Source organism: Bison bison, unplaced genomic scaffold (assembly GCF_000754665.1).
Source record: "Bison bison bison isolate TAMUID 2011002044 unplaced genomic scaffold, Bison_UMD1.0 scf7180017845674, whole genome shotgun sequence".
In the NCBI taxonomy this organism is placed as follows: domain Eukaryota; kingdom Metazoa; phylum Chordata; class Mammalia; order Artiodactyla; family Bovidae; genus Bison; species Bison bison.
The window spans coordinates 11,512-24,351 of record NW_011476247.1 but is presented as its reverse complement, the minus strand read 5'-3'; the positions used below and the strand labels follow the sequence as shown (position 1 = coordinate 24,351).

Sequence of the window (12,840 nt, the reverse complement as noted above, 5' to 3'; positions counted from 1 at the left end):
TTGATTTAGGCTTCAGGCAGAAGGCAGGCTTAGAAGCTGCTGGAATGAGAGGGACAGTGGCTTAGTTATGAAGATGGTCATCACAACTCCATATAAGTCAACAACTAGAACTGTCTGTTTGCAATAGAGAATGTTAGAGTTGTGGGGGATGGTCAAATTGAGAAGGCCATTTGGAAACCTTCTTTCTGGGACAGAATTATGAATGCTGCTAGATGTAACATAATATAATAATCATGTTCAAATATATATATCTTCTCATGAAGTAGTTTAAGGAAAATTGGTATAATGCTTTTGATTAGCCTTAAAAGTTCTATAAGACTTCCGAGGTGGTTCAGTGGTTAAGAACCTCCTTCCAACTAAGGAATCCTGGGTTCAATCCCTTGTCAGGAAACTAAGGGCCCATATGCCATGGGGCAACTAAGCTGGTGGGCCACAATTACTGAGCCTTCAACCTGAAACTAAGACCCAATGTATCCAAATAAATGTGTGTGTGTGTGTGCACGTGCGTGCACGCCAAGTCGCTTCAGTCGTGTCGGACTCCTTGCGACACTACAAACTGTAGCCCACCAGGCTCATCTGTCCAGGGGACTCTCCAGGCAAGAACACTGGAGTGGGTTGCTGTGCCCTCTTCCAGGGTGTCTTCCCAACCCAGGGATTGAACCCAGGTCTCTTGCATCTCCTGCATTGGCAGCTGGGTTCTTTACCACTAGCACCACCTGAGAAGCCAAAAATAAATACACAAATGCGCAAAACAAAACCCACAACTCCAAAAGTAGGAAAAGAGCTCCGAGGTGAGAAACATTTGCTGTAGATCAGTAATTACTGGGTCTGGATACCTGGGTTTTATAATACTATTCTCTGTGCTTATGTGCATGTTTAAAACTTTCCATCATTAATTAAAAAAATGTGAAGGAAACAGGCTGTAATGGAAAAAGGCATGAAGAAAATTTGGATACCTCAGGAGGATTCTATAAATTGAATAATGATATGCTGATATTGTGATTATAAGAAGAAATATATGTTTTTTTTAATTCTTTTCCTAACACTAAGTTCCTAAAAACGTTGGTATTTCTTATATGATGAGAACAATAAAAGTGTCTTTTGGTATGTTATGTCAATGATTTTGGAAAGACCCTCATAACCCCAGCATGGGCTCTGAATGCACAGGAAGGAGTATCTGGCAGGAGAGAGGGTTGGAACTTTCCTTGCTACCCTCTTCCTTGATCTTTTATCCTCCGTCCTCCTCCTCCTCCTTGCCTCCACCTCAGGGAGGGGAGAGGAGCTGTTGATTGAACAATCACAATAGCTAATGATTTAATGCATCATGACTAGGTAATGAAGCCTCCACAGAAACCTCAACAGAGCAAGACATTCATATTATTCAAGAAACCTGAGATCGATTCAGGGAACAACATAAATAAATGCTCCATCAAGGATCATATGGACCACTGCAGCAGCCTGCTCCCTGGGCCTCCATGTCTGCCCTTCATCCCCTAGAGGGCACTGTCGGCACTGCAGCCTCAGGGATCCTCTTACTACTGATTCCTACCCCATTGCTCCCATGACCAATCCCTCAGTGACTCCCCGTTTCTCTGGGAGTCAAATTTTGATCTTAATAAGTCCCACAAGACTCCTCATGACCTGCCCCCATGGCCTCTCAGCCTCATCGCCTTCCACTCCCCTCCCCTCCACCCACCCAGCTCCATCCACCCTGGTCCTGGCTGCTGTTCCAACACACACCAGGCACGTTACTTCTGCAGCCTCTGCTCAAAGCCTCCTTATCACAGAAGGTTTCCCTGACCCTGGAGAGAAAAAGGACAGCAAACTTTTTCCACATGCCTCTCTACCTTCAGGAAACTTATAATCTATCACAGGATTTCTCCCCTCTGCTATTGTTTGTTTCCCTCCTTGAAGGCAAATTATTTTGCCATATTTTTTTCACAGCTGTTTCCCCACCCCAAGAACAATGCTTTGTAGGGACTTAGTAACTTCCATCTTGATTCTCTCAGCAAGTGCACAGTCATTGAATAGAATCAATATGACTTGAATTCCTTTTAGTAAAAAAAATCTACTTGATGATCAGGCATATCAGACTCTGCACATAGATGGCTCAAGACTGTCCTCAGTTCAGATGCCAGCCCCATGATCCTGAATAACTCATACTTGTGACCAACTGGCTAAAAGTCAAAGGTACCATGACCCCTCTTCCATCTTCACTCACTCAATAGAACCAGTGACTGAATTCAGGAAAGCACTTCACTTACTTTTCCCAGAAATTTAGAAAGGAGGCAACTCAGAGACAGAGAAGAAGAGGAGATGTGCAGGGCAAAGCGGGGGTAGGGGGGTGGGGGGGGAGGGTGTGAAGCTTTCATGTCCCAGTGAGCACAGCACCCTCACATCACCTCCTTGTGTTCATCGCCCTGAAAATAGTCTGAACCCCAATGTTTATGGATATTATTGAGTTTTCAATAAATCAGCATACTGATTGAATTGTCAGCTGCTGATAATTGATCCCAGTTAGTTTCCCCCACTCTCCCCAGAGGTGCCGGCGTGGTGAAGGGGCATGAAGGTTCACACCTTTACAAGATGGTTTAAATTTTTTTAGACCAGTCCGTACCTGAATGCTTCTCATTTAGTCTTCCGTAAGTCATCTCATAACCTATGAGAGACAGTAAATTCCAAGAGTTTTAGGAGGCTTGGACCAAGAACCAGGAAAACGATCAAAAGCAGATAATAAAGTAACAGTCAAAGGGGACAAGGGAAAGGGCTTGGAGACTTTACTAATATTGTACCAGCCTTGGTCCCCTGAGCCAACCACGCAAGGGCTGTGTTTCTTACCTTTCCCTGAAGTTGCTCTGCTCAGTGGTCTTATATCTTTCTGATTCATTTTAATAATAAAGAGATATCATTATATGAAACTTAAACATTCTTTCTTGCTCAAGGAAGTTACTCAGACATATTTTTTTCAAAATTAACACATCTAAGTAGAAAATGGACAAAAGTGGTCATGAAATGGATCAAACTCTTTATATTCCTGACAGGTAATCTTTTCGAAGAACCCATGGAACATGTACCCCTGTTCAGATGAGCAAACCGCAGATGGCTTGCCCCAGGACACAAGGCAGGGTAGTAGGGGGGTCAGGACGAGGTACTGTCCAGTCACAACCCACTTGACACACTTTCTGATTTGGCCAGGAACTTTGAAAATGCACATAACTGGCAAGAGTTTCCGGGTATTTTCATTACTCCCCTGTGCCCGCGTCTCACCTCAGCCCCCAGATCACAAGGTAGACTGAGTCTGAGTTTTCCTCTGACACCAAATGTGTGATGTCTCTACCAACACCAACCAATTCCCCAAACACCCACTGGGTGTCGCATAGTCAATTTACTTCTGATAGTGTATGGGTGGACTTCGTGCAGATCCTGCTGGTTGAGAGCTCTTACTGTCCTCAGTTCAGATATGAGTCATGTGATCTCAAATGCTTGTGACCAACTGGGTGAAAATCAGAGCTTCCATGACCCCTATCTCCATGTTCAATAACTATAGAACCAGCGACTGAACTCAGGAAACACCTCGCTTACTGTACCCATGTTATTATAAAAGATAAAGCTTGGGGCCAGTGAAATGGAGGAGACAGGTAGGGCAAAGGCGGAGTGGAGGTGTGCGGAGCCTACATACCCCAGTGAGCTCAGCACCCTCACGTCACCTCCTTGTGTTCATCACCCTGAAAGCTCTCTAAACACCAGTGCTTATGGATTTTTATTTAAGCTTCAAATCAAAGGCATATTGATTGATCTGTGGCCATTGGTGATTGACTGAGTCTCAGTGTCCTCCCCTCTCCCCAGAAATGCTGTCATGGGGCCTGGTGAAAATTCTAACTTGCAAATGCATGTTTGTCTTGCTTTGGAGATAAGCGTGGTTCTGAAGTTATCGTCAGTTGCTGTCCATGACTCATCTCATGACCTATGAAAAACAGTGAATTCCAAGAAGTTCAAAAGGCCTGCCTCATGAATCAGTCAAGGATCACATATATATCTTTTTATTACCCTACAGTGAGGATCAGAGACACTGCACTGACCAGGAATAGAGTCTCAGGGAGGTGGTCCCTGATCTGGTACTTTATCTGGATATATATTTTTTTAATTCTAATTTTCTTTTTTTTCCATGTTGAGAGTGATGAAATGTTCTTGGAGTTAAAACTGCCCAATTTCCCAGGAGAAATCCAGAGAGGGCTGGCAGCGCCCACCCCACCCATGCCCCCCGCCCTTTCCATGAACTCCTCTCATTTCCCTCCAGTGTGTAGAGGAGAGGTGAGCCCAGACATACCGTGGTCATGGCTCTTGTTAATATCCTCTGAGATGCCATCCACTAGGATAACCAGGAGGAAGAGAAGGGCTGCAGAGAGGCAGAGTCGGTTCATCTTCGTGGATTCGCAGGAGGGCTCCTGAGGATGCTGAGGATGGATGGAGCTTTTAATATCCTGGCCGAGGGGTGTGATCAGGCACTGAAGAGGGAAGAGAAGAAGGGGAGGAGCTGGGTCAGTCCTGGTTATTGTGCAATCTCCACCTGACTTCGTGTTTCTGGTCGCTGGGGCCAAATACCAAGTAACAGCGCTTCTCAGACTTGACTCCGCCTGTGGGTCTCCTGTGAACACAGATCATGATTCCAGTGTGGTCACTCAGGGAGCATCCCAGTACCTAGAGCAGTGCATGGAACATGATAGATAGTCAGTGAGCAGATGAGAGCCGATCAAAGGCCAGATAGGATATCAGCACTGTGTTAGCTCACCCACAACCACCACTGTGTGAGCTTAGCCTCCTGCAGGCGTCATCACATCCTGGCATCAACACCCTTCATCCATATCCACCCGCTTCACCTACCTTAGAAGACAGGAGTGACACAGCACACCTTTGTGCAACCAGCGCCACAGCTTCTCCACCGGATGGACCCTTGCTCTTTACCTGCCGCTGGTCCAAACGGAAATCAGCTGCCCAAGACAATGTTCTGCTTGAGCAGCCACCCTATTTTCTGGGTAGAAAAAGGAGTAAGGGGAGAGCGCAGAGAAGGGGCAGGGAGCTGACCACGTCTCCACAGCATGACCACCTGCCATTCCTCAATCTGTTTCACAACTAGGAGTGTGCCTTGCCTGAGTGGAACTCAGGGGACCTTGGAAGATTCACTTCAATTTCCCCTTCCTCCTGCTCTCTGCTCCAGTGGCATCAGGGTCACAGGACCTCAGTTCCAGTACCAGCTCTGCCTTTTCCTAACTCTGTGCCTGAGCATGTGAATCTCCCAGAGTCCATGTCTTCAGGTGTCACATGATATCAGCACTGCCCACATCATGAGGTCACTGTGGAAGCAACGGACACAACGGACATACGTTCGTTTTCCCTGAGATGTCAAAGTCCCTTGTACTATTAATAATAATAGCAATAAGTAATTACCGTGGGTAAAAACATAGCTTTTTATATGTTAAGCATTATCCTAAGCACTTGACATATAGTAACTCCAAAAATCCTAAAGGAGGGGGTGAGGAACTATTGACATTTCTTCATTTACAGAGGAGGAACCTGAGGTGAAAGCAAATAAAGTAATTTGCCTACAATCATAGAATGGAGAGAGGATTTGAAGTCAGGGTTCTGGCTTCAGAGTCTGTGCACGTGCACTCAGTTGCATTGTTGGCTGAAAACTATGGGGCACACGTGAGGGGTGACACACCCACAGTCCCTTCACTCGCTCCTGTATATGCACTCCCAGTTACAACCACTTACCATAAGCCTCCCATGCACTCATTCACACACAGTCATTCTTCTGTTAATACACACACATACACCCTGTGCTCCACTCCAGGCTCAAGGAGGAGGGAGCTGGGCTCAGTGCCCAGAAGCCCCAGGAGCAAGTCCAGCCAAACGTCAAGCAGGCACAGGGCTGGGTGATGAGCTGAGAGGATGTGGGGGGCTGCCTTCCTTCACAGACACCCTTTCCCTTGAGAAGGGCTGCTGCTGTTGCTGCTAAGTCGCTTCAGTTGTGTCTGACTCTGTGAGACCCCATAGACGGCAGCCCACCAGTCTCCGCCATCCCTGGGATTCTCCAGGCAAGAACACTGGAGTGGGTTGCCATTTCCTTCTCCAATGCATGAAAGTGCAAAGTGAAAGTGAAAAGCTCAGTCGTGTCCAACCCCTAGCGACCCCATGGACTGCAGCACACCAGGCTCCTCCGTCCATGGGATTTTCCAGGCAAGAGTACTGGAGTGGGGTACCATTGCAAGAGTTCTCAATACCGAGCTGCCCCAGGACAGAAGGGCATTGGGAATGGGTGATTCACTGAACAAGCCACTGTGAGTGGAGGCTCTGCTCTCTCCTGAGACATTCCACCTGCATGATTTCATTTAGCCTCAAGTCAGTCCTACAGCATCTGGGATTCTCATCCCATCGCATCAGAGAAGTAAAGCCTCCTGTGGGTGGTCGGATTCTAGCTCAGAAGGCCCTCTGGCCCTGCCCCTATTCCCCTCAGTCTGTCACCTGAGACCAGGCAGCTGCAGATAATTCTCCTAACAGCAGAGACTCCTCTTTTCTACCCTCTCCTCTCTCATCTGTCTGTCTTTCTCTCCCAACTTCCTCCTTTCCTGGTCCTCCTCACTCTGGTCCAGGTTAGACTCCCCCTGATGGGCTCAGCCTCCCTTCCCCTCTCCCCTCCAGCTCATGCATGACCGAGGTCTCTAATTACAAACCTCCCCAGCCTCTGCATGCATCTTCAGAGAAATAACAAGGCAAGAACATCACAGGCATTGTATTCTGGATAAAGATCCAAGACTGTGGGACTCCAGATCATATCTCTGCTTCTATTCCACAGTTCTTCCGTCTGAAGCAGAAGACTCTTGGATCCCATGCTATCTCAGGCCACATGGTGAAGTGGATGGAATGTACCAGGGGCAGAGAGAAGGTGTTCAGATGTTTGAAACGCTGTGCCCTCTGAGAGGGACATTCATATCCAAGTCATGAGCAAACTACGTGATATAATAGCACCTCACTTTTTGGACCTACAGAGTCTTCCTTCTTAAATGTGAGGTCATGAATAATGTTTTATAAGGATTATTTCAAGTATTAAAAGGAAGAGCATAAGCAAAAGATTGCACATCTGGCTAGAATATATCAAAGATTGTTAGTACACAGTACATTTCACAATTTTGAAAAGTTTGCCAGGATTTAACAGTGGGAGTTTTACAGAAAATGAATTTCTAGCATTGTTTGAAAAAGTAAACCACCTGGCAACAACACAGTCCTGCAATTTATCAAGGGCAGTGGATCGCAACTTTGAGTGAGTACCAGAATCCCTTAGCCATTTGGTCAAATACAGATCTGAGACCTCCACTTTCTGAGGTCTGATTTGGGAGGACAGGAGTGGGACCTCAGTGTTCACATCTACCAGGTTTCCAGGGCTCAAAGAGGTTAAACAGCAGAAAAAGCCCTTCTGTGTCTAGGAGGGACCCAAACAAAAATGGAACACTCTGTAACCAGGTTTGGACCCAGACAATATGAGCTAAATTACACAAACCACCAAAATGACCTCGCACACCTCTATCTTGAGTGACTGCTACTTCTTTACCAAATACAGTTCTAACCTCTATCTTAGTCTTCCCTTTTCAGAGTTAACGTTGAGATATCCAATCAGAGAACAGCCCACTTCCTATCACCATCCATCCAGAGCACAGCCAACTTGCTGAACCCACCCCCAAATCACCTAACACAAGCCCGCATTCTAGCAGTCCTTTTAAAAGTCTTTTTAATTTGATTGATTTTTGGCTGCATCGCGTCTTTGTGGCGTTGCACAGGGCTTTTCCAGTTGCGCGGATGCGGTGCGTGGGCTCCTCCTTGCGGTGACTTCGCTCATTGCAGAGCACAGGCTCTCGGTGTGCGGGCTTCAGTAGTTGCGGTTCCCAGGCTCTAGAGGGCAGCCTCAGTAGTTCTGGCACATGGATTTAGTTGCTCTGCAGCATGTGAAATCTTCCCGGCCAGGGATCGAACCCGTGTCTCCTGCATTGGCAGGCAGATTCTTATCCACTGCACCACCAGGGCAGTCCTACAAGTCCTTTTTAACATCCTCTTAATGAGACATCGTGCGGTTCGTAAGGGTGGTGACTTGGTTCTTGCTGTAGTGAGTCATAAACCCAACTCATTCAACTAGCAGTGGGAGTGTTTCTAGAGGTCTGTGGCTGCAAATATCGGCAGATAAGCATTATCCTTATTTTATAATGAAATAAAGCAAAACTCAGAGATGCTGAGATATGTGTCCAGGATGATGAGCTAGTGAGTAACAGAAGGAGCACCATCTGTGTCCTCGTTCATTTAACTGCAATGATTTTTGAGTTCCCTCTGCCTCAATTCCCTCATGTGTAATAAGGTAGTTACACTCTGTCCTCCAAAGGTCCCTTCATCCCACATCTTCCCAGAGGCAGGACCGTGAAACCTTGTCAAAGTGGCTCTACTTGGGAGAACCGGCACCTCCCCTGGGGCCTCCGTAGCTTCTGAACAAGGCATTTATCACAAGGCCTTGCAGCTGGGAAAGTCTAATATGAAAGTGAAATATGGTGCATCCTGGGACATAGCTACACTAGTCCTGGACCCCCAACCACCACGTACATTCTGTCCTGCCTCTCAGCCATCCTCTGTCGGTTATTCACATCTCCACACATCCTGCTGCCACAGCTCTTGCCCAACTTGGGGAGGGAAGGCGGGAGGGTGACTTGGGTGCGCCAACCCTACTGACCACCCTCCTCTTCTTCCACTATCCTGTCTCCTTTAACCCAGTGAGCGAGCACCTCATGAAGCCTCCCCACAGTATAAATTGGGGGAAGTGAAAAAGATGGGTTCTCTCAAGGTGAGTCCTGACATTCTGAAAGCTGGTGGAGGGGACTTAGCAAGATTTTGCATATGGAGTTACACTTTGTAGGGGAGGGGCGTACTTCTTGCTTGCCATCTCCCAATGTCTGTAGGATCTCTTAGGACAAAGACGTAGAATTGGTTGGTAGGTTTCTTGGGAGCAGACGGAGCACAGCGTGGAAAGCCAAGGCCTAGGGGAGGGAACAGCTACGGTTAAAAGGTGCAAGTGTTTTACTGATGGATGCCTGAGCTGCACCTGAAGCCCGAGGGAAAATGAGGTCCCTGTGGGGGGAGGTGTAAAAACAGGCTGAGTGACTGTCTTCTATGAAATTTTAGTGATTATTCAGTTTGTTATTGTTCAGTCCCTTAGTCTTGTCCGACTCTTTGAGACCCCATGGGCTGTAGCCCGCCAGGCTCCTCTGTCCATTAGGTTTCCCAGGCAAAACTACTGGAGTGGGTTGCTGTTTCCTTCTCCAGGGGATCTTCCTGACCCAGGGAACGAATCTGCATTTCCTGCATTGGCAGATGGATTCTTTGCCCCCGAGCCACCAGGGAAGTGGTATTCAGTAGCTTTCTCATTTATTTTCCAACACGAAATTTCTCCTCTGTCCAAACACCCACTCACCTATGTCACTCAGGCCCGAGGAGTCTCTATCTTAGAGATGCTAAAGGCGGCTGCCTTACTCTCCTCAGGAGCAGGGACTAGCAGGAGGAGGCAGGAATGTCAAGCTTTAGCGTCAGAGCTCTCATGTAGATAAGATAGTTGCCCCAAGTATCCCCTCTCCCTTACTCTGTCCAGAGGGGACTTCCAGGTTCATTGTATTCAGAGTTGGGTGGACTTTGAGGAACAGGTTGAGGTCTCCTCGTGATGCTCAAAGACTACTTGGAAACAAATATAGACTCCAACCTGGGAAATGGATGGAGGTAGGATCTCCGTTCTCCTCTCCACCTCTTTGTCTTGCCCCAAAGCTCCTGTTCACCCCCTTCTCTCTACTGATGGCATGCAACTCATGCTTCCAAACTCAGTTCAGACATCGCCTCTTCTGGGAGGCTGGCCTTGACCACTTCAGGTGACAACCAGCCTCTCCACCTCGGCTCCCACCACATCCCCAGGAAACTAGTCCTCCAGCTAAGTGACACTGCCAGGCTCCCATTCCTCCCTCACGGGATTCACAGGATGATTAAATAAAATCATGCAGGCAAAATGCTAACACAGAACCTGGCACATGGCCAGCGTTCACTCAAAGGCTGGTGGCCTTTCTTTAACAGAAGAAGCCACCTCCCAGGACGTGACCCCAGGGGAGGGAACTCTCCAGAAAAGTGGACAGTTGAACATCATGTCCCTTCCTTTCTCCTCCTGGTGTGTGATGTAGGGGGTTTTGGAAGGACCTTACTAACCCCAGAATGATTGGCTCTGGTTGCCAAGGGAAACCACTGTCTGACAGGAGGGTTGGAACTTTCATTCCTATCCTCCCCCATGGCTGTCCATCCACCTTCCCTCCCCCTCAAACTCAGGGAGGAAAGTGGAGCTGTTGGTTGAACAACTGCCAATGGCCAATGATTTAATGCATCACGACTCAGTAATGAAGCCACCATAGGAACCCCAGCAGAACAAGACATTCATGTTATTCAAGAGACCTGGGATCCACCCAGGGAACAACCAGGCTCACCTGGACCCCTGCAGCAACTTGTCACCAGGCCCCCGTCTCTGCCCTTCGCCCCCTAGAGGCCACTCCCCACACTGCAGCCGCAGAATCCAGCTACCACCTGAGTCCTATCCCATTTGCTCCCATGACCAATCCCTCAGTGACTTCCCAGCTCTCTCAGAGTCAAGTTCTGATTATTAAATACCTACAAGAGTCCTCATGATGTGCCCCCAGCCCTCATGATCATGGGGTTGCCGTGGAAGCAGTGGAGGCAACTTCTCCCAAGAAGTCGAAGTCTTTTGAGGTAGTAAAAATGGTGGTGGTTTAGTTGCTAAGTCGTGTCCGACTCTTGCGACCCCACGGACTGTAGCCCGCCAGGCTCCTCTGTCCATGGGATGCTGCAGGCAAGAATACTGCAATCATGAGTAATATAGCAGATAAAACAGCTTTTGTGTGTGTGTATTATGCATTATCCTAAGCACGTATCTTAACTCACTGAATCCTCAAAAATCCTAGAAGAGTGGGTGAGGAACTGTCGATATTTCCTTGTGTTACAGAGGAGGAAACTGAGGTAGAAACAAATAAAGTAGTTTTTCTAAAGTCATAGAGTGGAGACAGAGGATTTAACCCAGGAATTTCGCTTCGGAGTCTGTGCACATGCGCCCTGCTGCACTGTTAGCTGTAAACCACGGTGCGCACGTGAGGGGGTTACACACCCACAACCCTCACTCACACCTGTGTATTCACCTCCAGTTACAGTCATGTAGCACAAGACCCCTGTGCCAACTCATCCACACGAAGACAAGCATTTTCCATTCACACACACACACACACACTTACACACACCCAGTGCTCCACTCCAGGCTCAAGGAGGAGGGAGCTGGGCTCAGTGCCCAGAAGCCCGAGGAGCAAGTCCAGCCAAACGTCAAGCAGGCGCAGAGCTGGGTGATGAGCTGAGAGGATGCGGGGTCTGCCTTCCTACACAGACACCCTTTCCCTGGAGAAGGGCAGGAGCTCTCAGTACCGAGCTGCCCCAGGACAGAAGGGCATTGGGAGCCTGTGACTCACGAACAAGCCACTGTGAGTGGAGGGTCTGCTCTCTCCTGAGACATTCCACATGTGACACTTTATTTAGCCTCATGTCCATCCTGCAACATCTGGGTTCTCATCCCATTGTGTTAAGAAGAAAGTACAGGCTCAAAGAAGTAAAGTGACTTGTTCAGACTCCACAACCAGCAAACTGAACAAATGGGATTCTAGTTCAAGAGCCCTCTGCTCTGCCCCTCTTCCTGCCTCAGTCTGTCCACCTGAGACCAGGGAGCAGCAGAGACTCCTCCTAACAGCAGAGGCTTGTCTTTTCTTCCCTGTCCCCCTCTCGTCTGTCCATCTTTCTCTCCCAATGTCCTTCTCTCCTGGTCCTCTTCACTCTGGTCCAGGTTAGAGGCTCCCATATACAGAAGGCCCCTGTTGGGCCTGTGTTTCCCCCCTCCCTGCTCATCAATGACTGAGATCTCTGATTACAAGCCTTCCCGGCCCCTGTCGGCATCTTCAGAGAAATTACAGGGCAGCAACATCACATAGTGTGTATTCTGGATAAAGGCATGTTATCTGAGCACTGTGGGACTCGGATCGTATCTCTGCTCCTATTCCTTAGTTTTTCACTCTGAAAAATGAGAAGCACGGATACCATGCTATCTAAGGCTACATCCTGAAATGGATGGAATGTACTTGCGGCAGGCAGAAGAGATTTAAATTTTTGTGATGCTGAGCCCTCTGAGAGGGACATTCATATCTAAGTCATTAGAGACCACTTTCTGGCCACGAGACATAACAGGGCCTCACTTTGCATGTATGTGGTCTGTCTCCATGAAGTGGTGGCATGAGTACTGGAGTTTTAGGATTATTATAAGGATTAAAAGGAAAAGGATAAACTGGAAGTTGCAAATCTGGTTGGAATACTGTTAGCCCACCCAGTCAATTTTATAATTTTGAATCATTTGCCAGCATTTAAAGGTGGAGGATTTCATAAAAAGGAAATTTCTAGCATTGTTGCACAAGATGAACAATACTGCAACACAGTCCTGCACGGGCAGTGGGTCTCACACTTGAGTGAGCGTCAGAATCTCTTAGCCATTTGAGATCTTCATCCCCAGAATGTTGATTCAGGAGCACAGAGTGGGGCCTGAGTAGCTGCATCAACAAGGTTCCCCAGGCACTGAGGGTGCTGCTCAAGGGACCACACTTTGAAAACCATGAACTAAGCTAAGAGGAGCGGTCTCTTCTCAGGAGGGGACCGTTCTCTCCAGTTTCCATA

At 47.8% G+C, this 12,840-nt stretch overlaps 1 long non-coding RNA gene across 1 annotated transcript; it reads right to left on the bottom strand.

Annotated features, from left to right (window-relative positions):
• LOC104986051 lies at positions 1–4,965 on the bottom strand. Its single transcript, XR_824993.1, has 3 exons — positions 4,328–4,965; positions 2,618–2,659; positions 1–39 (listed from the first exon to the last, which is right to left on the bottom strand). It is a non-coding gene; the product is annotated as an uncharacterized LOC104986051 (long non-coding RNA).
• Between the last annotated feature and the right edge of the window lie 7,875 nt (positions 4,966–12,840).